We start from the raw sequence: 14,320 nt of genomic DNA on the forward strand, positions 1-14,320 counted from the left end.
GTGGTGGTGACGGTGACGATAATAAAGAAGAAGAAGAAGAAGGAGGAGGAGGAGGAAGCCCCAAGTGTAAATTAAATAAGTTGGATGAACTTAGATATTTATGGACTTGTTTGTGTGAGTTTCTAGAAAAAGATCTTTTTTCGAGTTATATTTTTTTTAAAAGATCTCATGAAAAAGTAAAAGTAATTTTATATTTGGGTATCTAACGCAAAAAATATTTTTATCTATCAATTATGTTTGGGTATAACAATATAAAAGTATTTTTTTGTTTATTTATTACATAAAAAATATCTTTTCTTAAAAAAAAGATCTTTTAAAAAAAATATAAATTACAGTTTCTCAAAAAAGATATTTTTTATTTTTTTAGTATTTTTATTTTTACTATTAAAAATTTGCCAAACATACTTAAAAAATAAAAAAGAATAGTGCTAGGGAGCCAATGACTTAAGTGTACAATGTGTACAATGGGCTAAATCTTTGATCCATGGATAGAATGAACATCACTCATACTATCCAGAATAACCATCCGGATACCAGAATAAATAAACATCTCATGTCATTAAACCACTCATCCCAAAAATTTAAGCTAATTTTGGGGTTCACCAAGGATCAAACCCCTAACCTTTCGGATCTAGAACTCTAATGTCATATCATGAAACCACTCATTCCAAAAGCGTAACCTAATAGAACAATGTAACACTAATGATTATATCTCTAATACTTCCTAAACCTCCATTGTACGCATTGTACGCTTAAGCCATTGGCTCCCTATACTTTTCCAATAAAAAAATCTTTTTACATTATAAAAAAATTATTTTATCAAAATAATAACACTCAAACAAATACGTAAAATTATTTAAATGTATAAAAGGACTCTAATATTTTAACAACATCCCCCAAATTTTTTCCGTTCAAATTTCAAACAAAAAAAAAGGGAAGAGAACTCATAATGTTCTTTTCTCTTTCAACATAACGGTTACCACTCTATGTACATTAAATTTTTCATTTTTATTGAAGTAAACCATTGTTCACCCCATACATGTATCTTTTACACTTTAAACCTTCCAATGTTTTTATGTTCATTACTTTCTTAACATTAAAATCAAAAGGTCTTCCATCAATTTTCATTCTTTTTGGTTTCACCAATAATCTATTTAATTTTTTAAAAAAAGTCAATACAAAAAATATTATAATGTAAATCATAAAAGAGTCCGTTATTTTTTTTATTTTTTTAACTGTTGAGCTTTATGTTTGAATCCTAATTTTGGATTCAATCTTTTTTACCACGGTAATTAATTGAATATCTATCATGATTATGCTTTTTGTTTTGTTTGACAGAAAAAAGATTTGAAAGAGATATTTATTTATTAATATTTTTAAAAATATACAATAATCTATTATAATAAATTAATTGTAACTAATTCTATTAAAATTAAAATATTAATTATAGTTCAATTTAAGCAACTCAGATGATTGATATAGTCAATAATTAAATTAAGAGTAAACTATACTTTTTGTCCGAGAAATTTGCTAAAAATTTTTAAAATATTTCTAAATTTTAATTTATTTCAATCTTGTTTCTCAAGTTTTCGATTTGCATAAATTTTACCTTTATTATTAATTTTTTGATAATTTTTTTTTCAAATATACCCATTTCTTATACCTATCATCATCATCATCACAATCATCTTTCTCTCTTTTCATCCTCATCATCGTCTTTACCGCTATCATTATTATTGAGCAACTATTGTCAACCTCCTCCTTCATCGTCACCGGCCAAATCCCTCATTCTCCTTCTTTCTCCTTTCTTTTCTGACTCTCCATCTCCATCACCACCATTTCTGTTGAGTCCCCAATCTTTGATGACCACCAACCTTTTTCTTTTTTTTTGCGCAAACCCAGCACCGTTGAAGCCATCGCTCTTCCTCCTTCTCTATTTGCAAATCCAGTCTCATTAATTATTAGTGCTAGTTGGGTCAATACTTTTTTTTTGTTTTCAGATTTCACACAAAACAAAGCAAAATTCTTTTGCTGCCACACAAACCTAAAACCCTGACCCCAACAACAAAGTTTCTTCCTTTCAATATTACTCATATTATACCTCATTGAAAAATTAATAACACGCAAAAAATAAGTGATAAAGAACAAAACATGATCCATTTCAACACACTTCTTTTTATTTCTCGAAATGCCAACATCCAAAACAAACAAATTTATTATCATGACCATGATCATACCCCAACCTCTTCCCTTTTCCGAAAAAAAAAAATAAAAAAATTAAAAAAAAAGAATAAGAAGAAAAAGAAGAGGAAGATGAGAAAAAAGACCACGTCTTTAAACACATAGCTACATCATCAAAAGTATGTTTTTTTTTTAAATTCCATTGTTAGGCAAAGATGCATGCTTTTTGAAATTTCAACGAACATATTGAGAGTGAAAAGTAGTAAGAACATTGCTAGAGAGATCCCTGCGAGAAGAGCTCCTCCAAAAACTGGTTCCATAGAACCTATCCCACATCTTATTCTCTGTTTGCTAACAGAGAAGGAGGAAGAGCGATGGCTTCAACGGTGCTGAGTTTGCGCGTAGAAGAAGAAAAAGGGTGGTGGTCATCGAAGATTGGGGCTCAATAGAGATGGTGGTGATGAAAATGGAATCAGAGAAGAAAGGAGAAAGAAGGAGAATGATGGGTTTGGCCGACGACAATGGAGGAGGTTAATAGTGGTTGCTCAATAATGATGATGGTGGTGGAGAAGACGGTGAGGATGAAAAGAGAGAAATAAAGAGAGACAGAGGATTGTGATGATGATGATGATGATGATGATGATAGATATAAGAGAGGGGTATATTTGGAAAGAAAAATATTAATTATCAAAAAATTAGTAATAAGAGTAAAATTGATGCAAATCGAAAACTTAAGGAACAAAATTGAAACAAATCAAAATTTAGGGATATTTTTAAAATTTTTAATAAACTTTAAAAACAAAAAATATAATTTATCCTTAAATTAAAATATTAACTAATCAGAAGTTAACACATCATATAAAATAAATTATATATTATTTTAAAAAAAATTAGTAGAATTTAACTTATATTTTAATAATCAGAATTTTTTTTTGTATTTTTTAAATATTGTATTTAAAAGCTGTGGGTTAGTTAAGTTATAAAGCAACGTGCGTGTCATTCAATTAATTTTATTTTTATTATTTTTATATATATTTAATAAATAAAAAATAAACTAATAAATATATTAGTATACGAAGAGTATTAGATGACTATCAAAATTTATTATTTTTAACTATCAGTTAATTATTAATATTTAAAAATATGGGATAAAATATATTGTTGGATTAATATATTAAAAAAATTAAACTAAAAAAATTGAGTTAATAACGAAATAATGATACAAAAAAAAAATATATAGCTAAATAGGTCTCTAAAAAAATTTCGGTCGGACGTTTTCGTTTCTAAAAAAATTTTAATACGTTGAGGTCTTTTAATTTTATAAAAATAAGATATATAAGTCCTTTCGTCACACTTTTAAATATCTATTTATCTAAGTAAAAAAAATAATAAATTTGGTTAAAATAGCGAGTTTTATATCTTATTTTTATAAAGTTCAGACCTCAATATAATAAAAAAAATTAAAAACAAAAATATTTGATACAAAATTTTTTAAAAATCTATTTAAATATAAATTCTAAAAAATAATAATTTTTAATAGCCCTAGCATTTCTCCTAGTATATATTGATACACTAAATCAGTAAAAAGTATAGGTATTGGTTGTTTGTGGCTTTTAAGTTGTATAATTATAATTTTCCCTTTCTAACCCCACAACCATAGCCTTTGGTAGCTCCTTCTCCACTACTGTAACGGTTATATAAAGCTATCGTGAATTTTTTTCTTCGCTGGTAAAAATATTGGTTATATCAAGCTTTTAATCATTATTATCCTTGGTTGGTGTATGTAAAGAATGGATGGGAATGAAGAAAATAAAAGTTACTGAGGCATGTTATTGGTTATGTTTTCCATGATGGATTCTCATCAAAAGGGATGCGACCAATGCGTTAGATTCAATTATTATTGCAGAGATATAGGCAACATGATGAAACCTTTCGTTCAAAGTATCTTAAGAGGTCTTCATTTTTATGTTAAAGATATCATCGCTTTCAACAAATCACTAAAGTTCATACCATTATCACTTCCTATCTGATCATGCTTTTCTTACTATTTCAAGTTTCAACAACAATTCGATTATTAGTTTTCGCTTTCTTTCTTTCTTTCTTGTGCGATCTATTTTAGTAATTGGATTTTAATGTGTACAATATTACATATGTTTAGAATTCGAAACATACTGGATAAACAATTGATTTTCATGATTATACGATGGATAATATATTAATATTATAAAAAGAATAAAAAAATATGTACTTATTTGATTTTGTAACGTTAGGCTGCGTTTGTCTATAGAGAATTAGAGACATAATACTGACACAGAAATACTGAAACACAAAATTGTGTTTGACAGAGGAGATATAGACAGAGATAATATGTCTAGAGATACTCAGAAAGGACACAAAACACTAATAATGATACAACTTATTTTTTATTTTTTTCATTATTCTTGTTAATTTTTCATAATTATATTTTTTATTGTTATATTTTCATCTCAATTTTTTTGAATGAAAAAAAAAATGAGAATAAATTAAATTTTCATAATTTGTTCTAATTTATCACTAAACAGAATACAAGAACACAAAATTTTGTATCTCTGTCGATCAGTGCCTTATTCTATCATATTCTCAGTGTTTTATCCTATCATGTTCTTAGAAACAAACGCAGCCTTATAGATTATAATACACGCATCTCTTATTTTTATATAATTATAAAAATTAAAGCTGATTGTTTAGCATACATTGTGAAATTTGGCAAATGGGTTTCAGGCTTTTACTTTCATGATTAACCCTGAATAATTCTAACTCTCTTACCTACCATGCATGTGATGAGGCAAAAGCCAAGTGAAAAAGTGCAGAGGGATCCAGAGGAAGTCATGTTCGAGCTCAATACATGAGATTCAAAGCTATAGCCTACTTTTGTTCAGGTTAGGATAACAATGCCATATCTTTCTTAAAAAAAATTGTTAGTTAAATACTAAATGAATTAAAAGTCGGTTTCGCTAAAAAACTAAGTAGGAGTGAAATCAACTTCAGCCAACTAGTTAAAAAATAAATTTGTTATAAAAAACAAATTTTTGTTACCTTAATTTTTCGAATTTCAAAATCAAAGTTAAAAGAAGATTGATTTACTTGACTTATATTATAGTTGACTTTCAAAACTATTTCATTAAAAATAAATAAATATCATAAAACTTTTAAAAGATAAATGAACGCTTTATTTATTTAATAACTAAGAAGATGTTTAAATGATCAGTTAGGACTTGGAAAGATAAATACCTTTTTTTAAGTTATTTTTTTTTAATTGATTTGTTTTAATTAATTTATTTTAATTATAAAAAAGTACTACTTCTTTGAATTCATTTGTTTTAATTAATTTTTTTAATTATTAAAAATTACTACTCCATTTTTATTTCGTTAGTTGTCTTTAAAATTTTAAAAATAAATAATTAAAAAAACATAGTATTTCTTTGTAAAAGATTGAATATTTCTATTTACGATGGTATTTAATATACAAACATTTTTTATAACCAAGTCTAATTAAATTGATATAAATCTAACAACAAAAATACGCACGTCCATCATCTAATTTTTTGTCTCAGTGCTTTTCAACATAGAAAATTAGAAATTTCATTACCACGCAGATAATTTTTGTTATGGAACACAATTTTTTACAAACAACACAAAAAAAGTTATAACAGTATATAAATTTATAGATATAGCACACAAATTTTTGTACATAATAAAAAAAATTATTTGATATAGCACATATTTTTTTATGCTATTTTTTTTGGTGACTTTTTTTATGCTATTAATCATTTTTATTGTACACTAAAATTTATGTACAGAGTATTAAAATTTTTGTGCTCAATATTTTTACTGGACATATATAAGAAAAGAAGAAAAAAATGAAGAAGAAAAAAGAAAAAGAAAAACATGACGATAATTATGATAATGATAATGATAATGAAAGAGAATGAAGCAGCAGCTGCAGCGACGACGATGGCAGTGACAAAGACAAAGATGACATCAAAAAAATAAGTGCACAAAAGAAGAAGATAACAAAAAAAAAGAAGAGGAGAAGGAAGAAGAAGCACCAACAATACATACATAGAATGGAAAGAAGAAACGCGGTCAAATTTGATTGGAGTTTTAATTTAAAAAATATTTGAATGCCTAGCTAGTTTTATTATTCTGTTTAAATCTAATTATGTTTTTTATTTTTGAATTAAATTTAAGAATTTTAATAAGACAACTTTTAATAGTATACTAATAGAATTTTTTAATTCTAATATTTCAATACATTAAAAATATAAAACAAAAAAGCTCTTTTCAATAATAACCTTTAAAAATTTATTTTTTTTAATGTTGCTTTTAAAATGTGCTAGTAAGACCCAATTTAAATATGATTTGAATCATAATTAATATAAAACAGACAATATTAATGATAAACATTCGATCTCCTTTAAAGCATCTTTTTATACATCAATTAACTATGCTTGCGTTGTCTAGTTCATGGAATTTGGTGTCCCGAAAAAAAATCTTATACTACAATGGTCTGATTTTGGAATAATTATTTCTCGGGTTAAATATTTTTTTCATTCTTAAAAATCAAAATCGTCTCTAACCTTTTTTTTTATTAATAATATTATCTTCCACGTTTAAAAATGCTTTAAAATTATCTTTTTTTTTTAATTATTGGACCAAAATACCCTCATCATCATCCTCCTTCTCTTTACCTTCCTCACCCCACTACCTCCACTAGCACCAACATTAATTGCCGGCGAGAAGAAGAAAAAGAAGGCTTCGTCGGCGAAAACCAACGCAGCGACAGCAGTGACAACCCGCAACCCCTCCCTCCTTCGCATCGCTTTTCTCTCTTTCTTCTCCCATGAACCAGTGGTGGCAACACCTCCTTCGCATCGCTTTTCTCTCTCTCTCCTCCAATGAACCAGCGACCCAACCCATCCGTCCCTCTTTTCGCATCGCTTCTCTCTCTGAACCAGCGATCCAGCGGCAGTAGGAATCCGTCCCGGCGACAACAGTGATCCAACGATGACCTTGTAGCGGCAATGGCAATCCAGTGGCAGCGGCAACTCAACAGCAATCCCTTCCTTTGTTATGGTGGCAGTGGATATGGTGGAAGTAGTGGGAGTGAGGAAGGTGAAGAGAAGGATGATGGTGATAAAGGGTATTTTAGTCCAAAAATTAAAAAAATAATGATTTTAAAGCGTTTTTAAACGTTAAGAATTATTTTAATAACAAAAAAAAGGTCGAAAACAATTTTTATTTTGACCCAAGACGTTAGGGATGAAAAAACATACTTAACCCTTATTTCTCTGCTAATCCATATATTATTAACATCTGCATAAAAATTCTCATACTCACCATAAAGTAGAAAAGAGCATCCCCTTTAAATACCCGTGGATAGAAAAACACAAATTCTTTAAACATAGTTAGTACTTAGTAAAAATAAAAAATGGGTTTAACCAAAGTTCTCTAACTTGATCATTATTGTTTCACATAGGAATAATCAAAGTATGATGCATGGCTTCACTTGGTTGTGCTTAATGACGTTACACTTCCAATAGCGTGAGGACATAAAAAAAAATCTTGAATGAGAATTAATAACTAAATATAAATATAAATATATAGATATAGAGATGAAGAAGGAAGTTAAGTGCAGTACAAGAAGTGTTTCTCTTTTGTGAGCGTAGCACATATTTGGCTTCCTTGCCATTTATCAGTATGGACACATGATTATACTTAATATCAATAATGTCACACACACTCTTAGCTAGCAGAGCGTACTTTTCTCCCTATGGATTATATCATACTCAAAATAGTATCAACACCTATAAATAGCTAACATTTTTTTGGATTGGACATTACTCATCTTTTAAAAGAAAGTGAAAAATGGTTTCCTGTACATATATATAAATTAAATGAAGCCATCTTCAATTAATTGAAGCATCAACATCAACCCCATTTATTAGTTACATTGGTTATTAGTACTTGTAACTCTTTTTTTTACTATAATCCTGTGAAATAAATAATTTTGGGTATAAAACAATAAAAACATTAGTCCTGTGGCAGCATGTGAATATGTATATATGACACCAAATCCATATGTAGATACCAAATTTCTGAGAATCACTATAAATTTTGAATGCTGCCTTAACCAAAGTGACTTATACATTCCATATGAATAATAGATGGCCCACCAATACAATGAATGCAAGGCTGCATGAATTTGTACTACCATACAATACATACATCACTATTCACTACTACTGAACCAACCCAGCCCCCCCACTACCATTCTCTCTTCAGTTTTCAGTTCAATTTTCAGTCCCTTGTGTTGATGAATACACTTAAATATTCTAAACACTTTTCATTTTATTGCCCAAACAAGAACCTGCACCTTTCATCACACTCCACCGCCTCCATCTGCAAGTCCTGCAAAATATATAAATAAAAGAATACAGGCCCACCAACGGGGGGCCATGACACCACAACCCATACGGATAGGAGGGCCCATTGGGCTAACCTATCGTCCGTGTAATGCACGCTCCTGATGTTGCGGTGGCAAGGATAGATAAGGAATTAAAGATGTGAGGTCGAAAGTGAACGGGAATAATGATGAGAAGTTGGCACTTACCACTTACCACAGTTTTTTTTATCAATTTAATTGTAAAAAAAAAAGAATTGTCTTATTAAGTGAAAATTCAGGTGCAGTCCACTTCACGTAAAATTAATATCTGAAAGTCGTTAAATGATTTGGCTGATTTGACTAAATTTTTATCTAATAATTTTTAACTATCAACTTTACATAAAATCGACTACACCTAAATTTTCACCATCTTATTATTAGGAAAGAAAAGAAAAGAAAAGAAAAAATAAGATGAGGGATGGAGAAAAGAAAACCCTCGAGTTTTACGCGGGTGATTCGTGGGTGTGTGTCAGGCTTTCATCGTACTTTGGTCGTCTCAATATCTACATTATCTAAATCAATCGACTTGGCTCTCCTATTCTATGCTACATTTCTACATAGGTAACTCAGCTCAAAGCCTCAAACCCATTTCTTGCTTCCAACACATTCACTATACTATTAAATATTAATTTACACGCTATTTTATTTTTTATATAGTATACACTCAATCTTATGGACTACTAATACCACTAATGAACGACACAATCAAAACCAAAAATTGGTATGATTTGAGGCTGTTACGAAACGTGGCAAGCTGCTTGTGGTGGTAGGTGTGGGCCCGTCTATAGAGTTGCCAAAAGGAACAAGACCGGTCTTTGTTCCTCATCAGAGGTTGTCGGTTATCATCACCGACGGTGGGTCTTTTGATCGTACGCCCAGGAACGGCCAAAACTGAAATTAAAAGCATCCCACTCCCCAGACCCACCTCTTCTCTCTCTCTCTCTCTCTCTCATGGAATCCTATTATTATTCACCCTAGTTTTTTTTTAGTGAAAAGGAATAGAAGAGCAAATAAAAGATTTGAATATGAATTTAAAATTGGTGAATTCCATATAAACGGGTTTACAAGACATAGATATGGATGATGGATCATGTTTTTTTCGCAAATTGCAAAAAGTAACTATTTTATATTATCTTATACGAGAGATATTTCGCAAGTTAGGAACTGTTACACATGTTTTCTGAGTTTTTTTTTTTTTAAATCTGTCTCCACAAGGAAATTGGTTAACAATTTTTTTTTTGTATTTAAGTCAATATTAATCAATTCTTTTTTTTACACTAAAAAAGTATTGATTCTCTTACCCTCCTCTTGTTACAAATTGCTTATTTAAAAATACGTGTGACCAATATTTTTTTCTTATATTTACCTCATTTGTGTTCGGCTCTTCATTTTTTTTTTGGTTAGAAGTGTTTGACGTTTTTCAAATTGAAAATGAAACAGTTCTTCAGTTAGCCCTTGTGGGAAGCACTTAAATGTTTTGTTATTTTTTACAAAAACATTTGGGTCAACAATCTGGTCAGCTTGGGTCCAGTTATAATAAAATGTTTTTTTATCTCCTAAATTTTGAATTTTATTTTAAAAAATAAAATATTATTTTTTATCATTTATGAAAAAAAAAAATATTTAAGAATGAAAGATAACATTTTATCCTCTCAAATAAAAATTTAAAATTTAGAGTAAAGGACATTTTCGTCCCTGACCTTTTTTTTCGCGGACATTTTTGTCCTCAAAGAATGGAAAATACATTTAAGTCCCTCACCTCCGAAAAACGTGGACATTTCAATCCTTCCGTCGAATTCAGGCGTTTGGACGGGACGGAAAAGTCTGACCTGGCAGAGATGGTGCTGACCTGGCCGTTACAGAAGCCACGTAGCAAGGAGCATTTCGAAACAGGACATATAAGTCCCTGGAGACAAAAACGACGCCGTTTCGTTACTGACCTCCACTTCTTCTCCCTCGTCTACCTCGATTTTTCGGCATTGGCCTTGTTCAACCCATTATTGCAGCTTCGTCTCGAGCTTCCTCCGATGACGAAGCAGAAGAAGAAGAAGAAAAAATCATTAAAGACGACGCAAGAAACCCCGACCCCTGCCCCGCCGGAATAATCGACTGCTCCGCCGTCGCCGCTATTTCTCCTGCTCCGCCATCGCAGAAACCTCAACTTCCACTACACGTTCCGCCTCAGATTCCTCCTCTCTCTTCCAACGACGAGGAGCTCGTACAGCAGGTGGTGTCCGGCGATAGGGTTTGTTCAGATTTCAGTGGGTGTTGTGGGTCCATTGTTGCTCGATGGGGTAGAGCACACGGTGCCAATGGGTACCACCGAGGGCTGTTTGGTTGCAAGCACAAATAGGGGTTCCTTGAAGACCCGATCAACTTCGATTCCCTCGCTGTCGTTTTCGATAAGTAATTTTTATTTTCCATAATTTTAGTTCCTTTTTTTTCACTCACACCTTCAACACAAGTTTTGATTTTTTGTAATGTTATTGATTTTTTGCTCTTTTGGGTAAGTGATTATCGTGACAAGTTTGAATTTTTTCTTGGCTTTCTTTTGTGATACTTCTTCAGATGCCATGGAAGGAAGAATTTCCTTTCTTCATTTACTCCCCCACAACACCCACTTTGTCAATTCTGTTGCGTTTGTTGTTGTTGCTGTGATTGTTGCTGAAGCTGTTGCTGCTGCTACTGTTATGGTTGTTGTTGATGTGATTGCTGAGGGTATTAGGGGAGAGGGGGGAGAGAAGGGGAAGAGATATTGTGAATTGAAGGGGATTGTTGTTGAGAGAAGTTTGAGATCGAAGGCGATTGCACTGGCGTTGAAGGGTTGGGATTTGAATTAGGGATTGGGTTTGGGTTTGGACTTTAGGAAGGCTGGGATTGAGGGTCCATGGTAGAGGGTTTAGGTAAGGACGTTGAGGCGTTTGGAGTTTCAGCCATTTGTAGAAGAATTGCTTAGTAGAATTGGAGAGCAGAAAGTGAGTCTATGATTTCCACGGCGATGCGGACATGGCCAAATTGGGCGGAGAGGTTGAGTGAATCGCAAGAGGAAGAAGAAGAAGGACGGAGGAAGTCGCCGGCGTTGATGGTGGCTGACGGAGGCGCGGCTGTGCGGCGGTGATGGAGGCAGGGCTGAGGAAGAATAATGGAAGGAAAAGGGACGAAGGAAGAAGAAAGTGGCAGATGGGGGAGGAGACGAAACGGCGTCGTTTTCGTCTCCAGGGACTTATACGTCCTGTTACGAAATGTTCTGTCTCCAAGGACTTATACGTCCTGTTACGAAATGCTCTATGCCACCTGTCCTCCGTTACGTGCCACCTCAGCGCCACCTCTGCCAGCTCAGCCTTTTCCGTTCAGTGCAAACGACGGAAGGACATAAATGTCCACGTTTTTCAAAAGTCAGGGGCTTTAATGTATTTTCAATTGCTTGAGGACGAAAATGTTCGTAAAAAAAAAGGTCAAGGACGAAAATGTCCTTTACTCTAAAATTTAAATAATTCAAATTCTTTTTTCTTGATCAATTATGAGGGTGAACTTGAACTTTATACGGTATTGGACGTTTTGTTCATAAGAGCTGAAGAGAGTGTTGACCCAAAAACTAAGGCCTGAAAATGTAAACTAGGCCCATAAGCAAAAGCTAGCCTACGAGAGAAATAGGAGACTGCATAGGCTTGTCCTAATGACAAATATGTCTCCTAAAATGCATAGTGAAAAAGAGAGCATTCAACGAATGTGTAATGTATTGAGAGAGAAAAAAAAAAAGACTGCATCCAATTATCTAAGACTCAAAAATAAAAAAACAAGATATAAGCTTTTTCTAAAATTTGATAAATTTTTTATTTTTTAAAAGTAATAATTTTTTTTTAAAAATTGTAGTATTTATGTTTAATAAATTAAATTAAAAATAATTTTTAATAAATATAAATAATAATAAATATATTTGGTAAAATAATTTTTAAAATTTAAAAATACTATAAAAAATATTAATGTAAGAATTAAATTTAGATATTAATTAATAAATAAAGTTATATTAGATTTTTTAATTTTAATAAATAAAAGTCACTTTTTAAAAATTGACCTTTAGGTGCTTTCAAAAATACCTCTAATTTTTAAAACCCAAACATAAATAGATGAACTTTAATTTACTAAATACAAAATAAAATACTTTCAAACATATAAATATTTTTTTAAAAAGTTTTACCAAACTAAACTTAAAATCGATGAGTGTGGTAACCGATTGTCTTTTTTGTTTGAAGACACTTCAGTAACGATGTATTATTGATGATGTTCCTGGTATGAAGTCTTGAAGCTATAATTGCAAAGAATTGGAACTGTACAATAGTTAAGTTCAAATTTCAAAGAGGCTAATGATATCGAAGTAGAAAAATAATCGTGTTATGGAGACAATAAAATATTAAACCAATCCAAATTTATTTTATTTAACATTCATTCAAATAAGTTTAGACTGATTTTTTATTGTTTACCAAACATTATCAAAAAATAATAGTGGACCATAAAACCGTAGAAAACTTTGGTTTGATATATATGAATGACATACAAACTTCTTGACCAGGTCATAATCTCATTGCCTTTTTAGGAACTATATTTTGTAATAGTATAGGGGAAAAAAAATTACACATCAATTTTTTTATAATAGAAGAAGAACATGTACAATAAAAGTATACACAAGGTAATCCATATAATACCCTTATAAGAAAATAAAAGATCTCCAGATGGTTTATGCATCTAGTCACTCAATAATTTGTCATCTACTTCGGGGTAGTTACGTTGATCTCAAACAAGCAACAAAGCCGCTTATTCAATCTCCACATGGCTTACACAATCTGATGGGACCATTGCTTTATTTGACTTACTAGTTGATTTGTTCAGTTACTTATTCTTCTTCCTTCTAGAGTGTGGATCATCTAATTCTACATTTAATACAGATAGCTTTATTTATTTTGATACTACACTCTAAGACTCCTTTAGAAATTTGGAATTGACCAGTCTCCCTACCTTAGTCAGATGACCCCACCAATGATGCTACATACTGCACTACTACGTAGTCATAGAATTAGATTCTTTGATTTCCTACACGTACTCTCTCCAAATGTGAATATGTCCATGTAGTTGCCATTCTTGACAATGCATTCTTTTCTCCCTTTATTCCAAAGCTAGATATTTCTGTGACTTTTCTAATATATTAGCAACTATAGTTTGATTAGTTTCCAATAACAGACGCTGCATTAAGCTTCACTGGTTTATCTCTTTATGAAGGATACCATTATCATAATATAATTGTTTCATATACGTCGTAATTCAGCCTGAAGCAATAAGATCTGCTGTTATATAACATAATGCTATGTCTAATACCATATCTGATTCTGGGAGCCACAAAAATGCTGCAACTATAAATATAATTGTCGTGTGTTCTATTTCTATATATATTATCTCGAACACTGTATAAATAACTAAGTTATGCTTACCAATTTAGAATTTTAGAATATACTTTTTCAAGGATAATATATGCATGGTAGGACAACATTTTGCCTCGTGACTTTTCTAATATATTTTTATTAATATTTTTAATTAAGAACAAGTTTAAAATAAAAATATAATTTAATGTGAAATTTTAATCATTATAAAAAAATTTTTGTT

This window comes from Arachis stenosperma, chromosome 3 (genome assembly GCF_014773155.1).
Source record: "Arachis stenosperma cultivar V10309 chromosome 3, arast.V10309.gnm1.PFL2, whole genome shotgun sequence".
Classification (NCBI taxonomy): domain Eukaryota; kingdom Viridiplantae; phylum Streptophyta; class Magnoliopsida; order Fabales; family Fabaceae; genus Arachis; species Arachis stenosperma.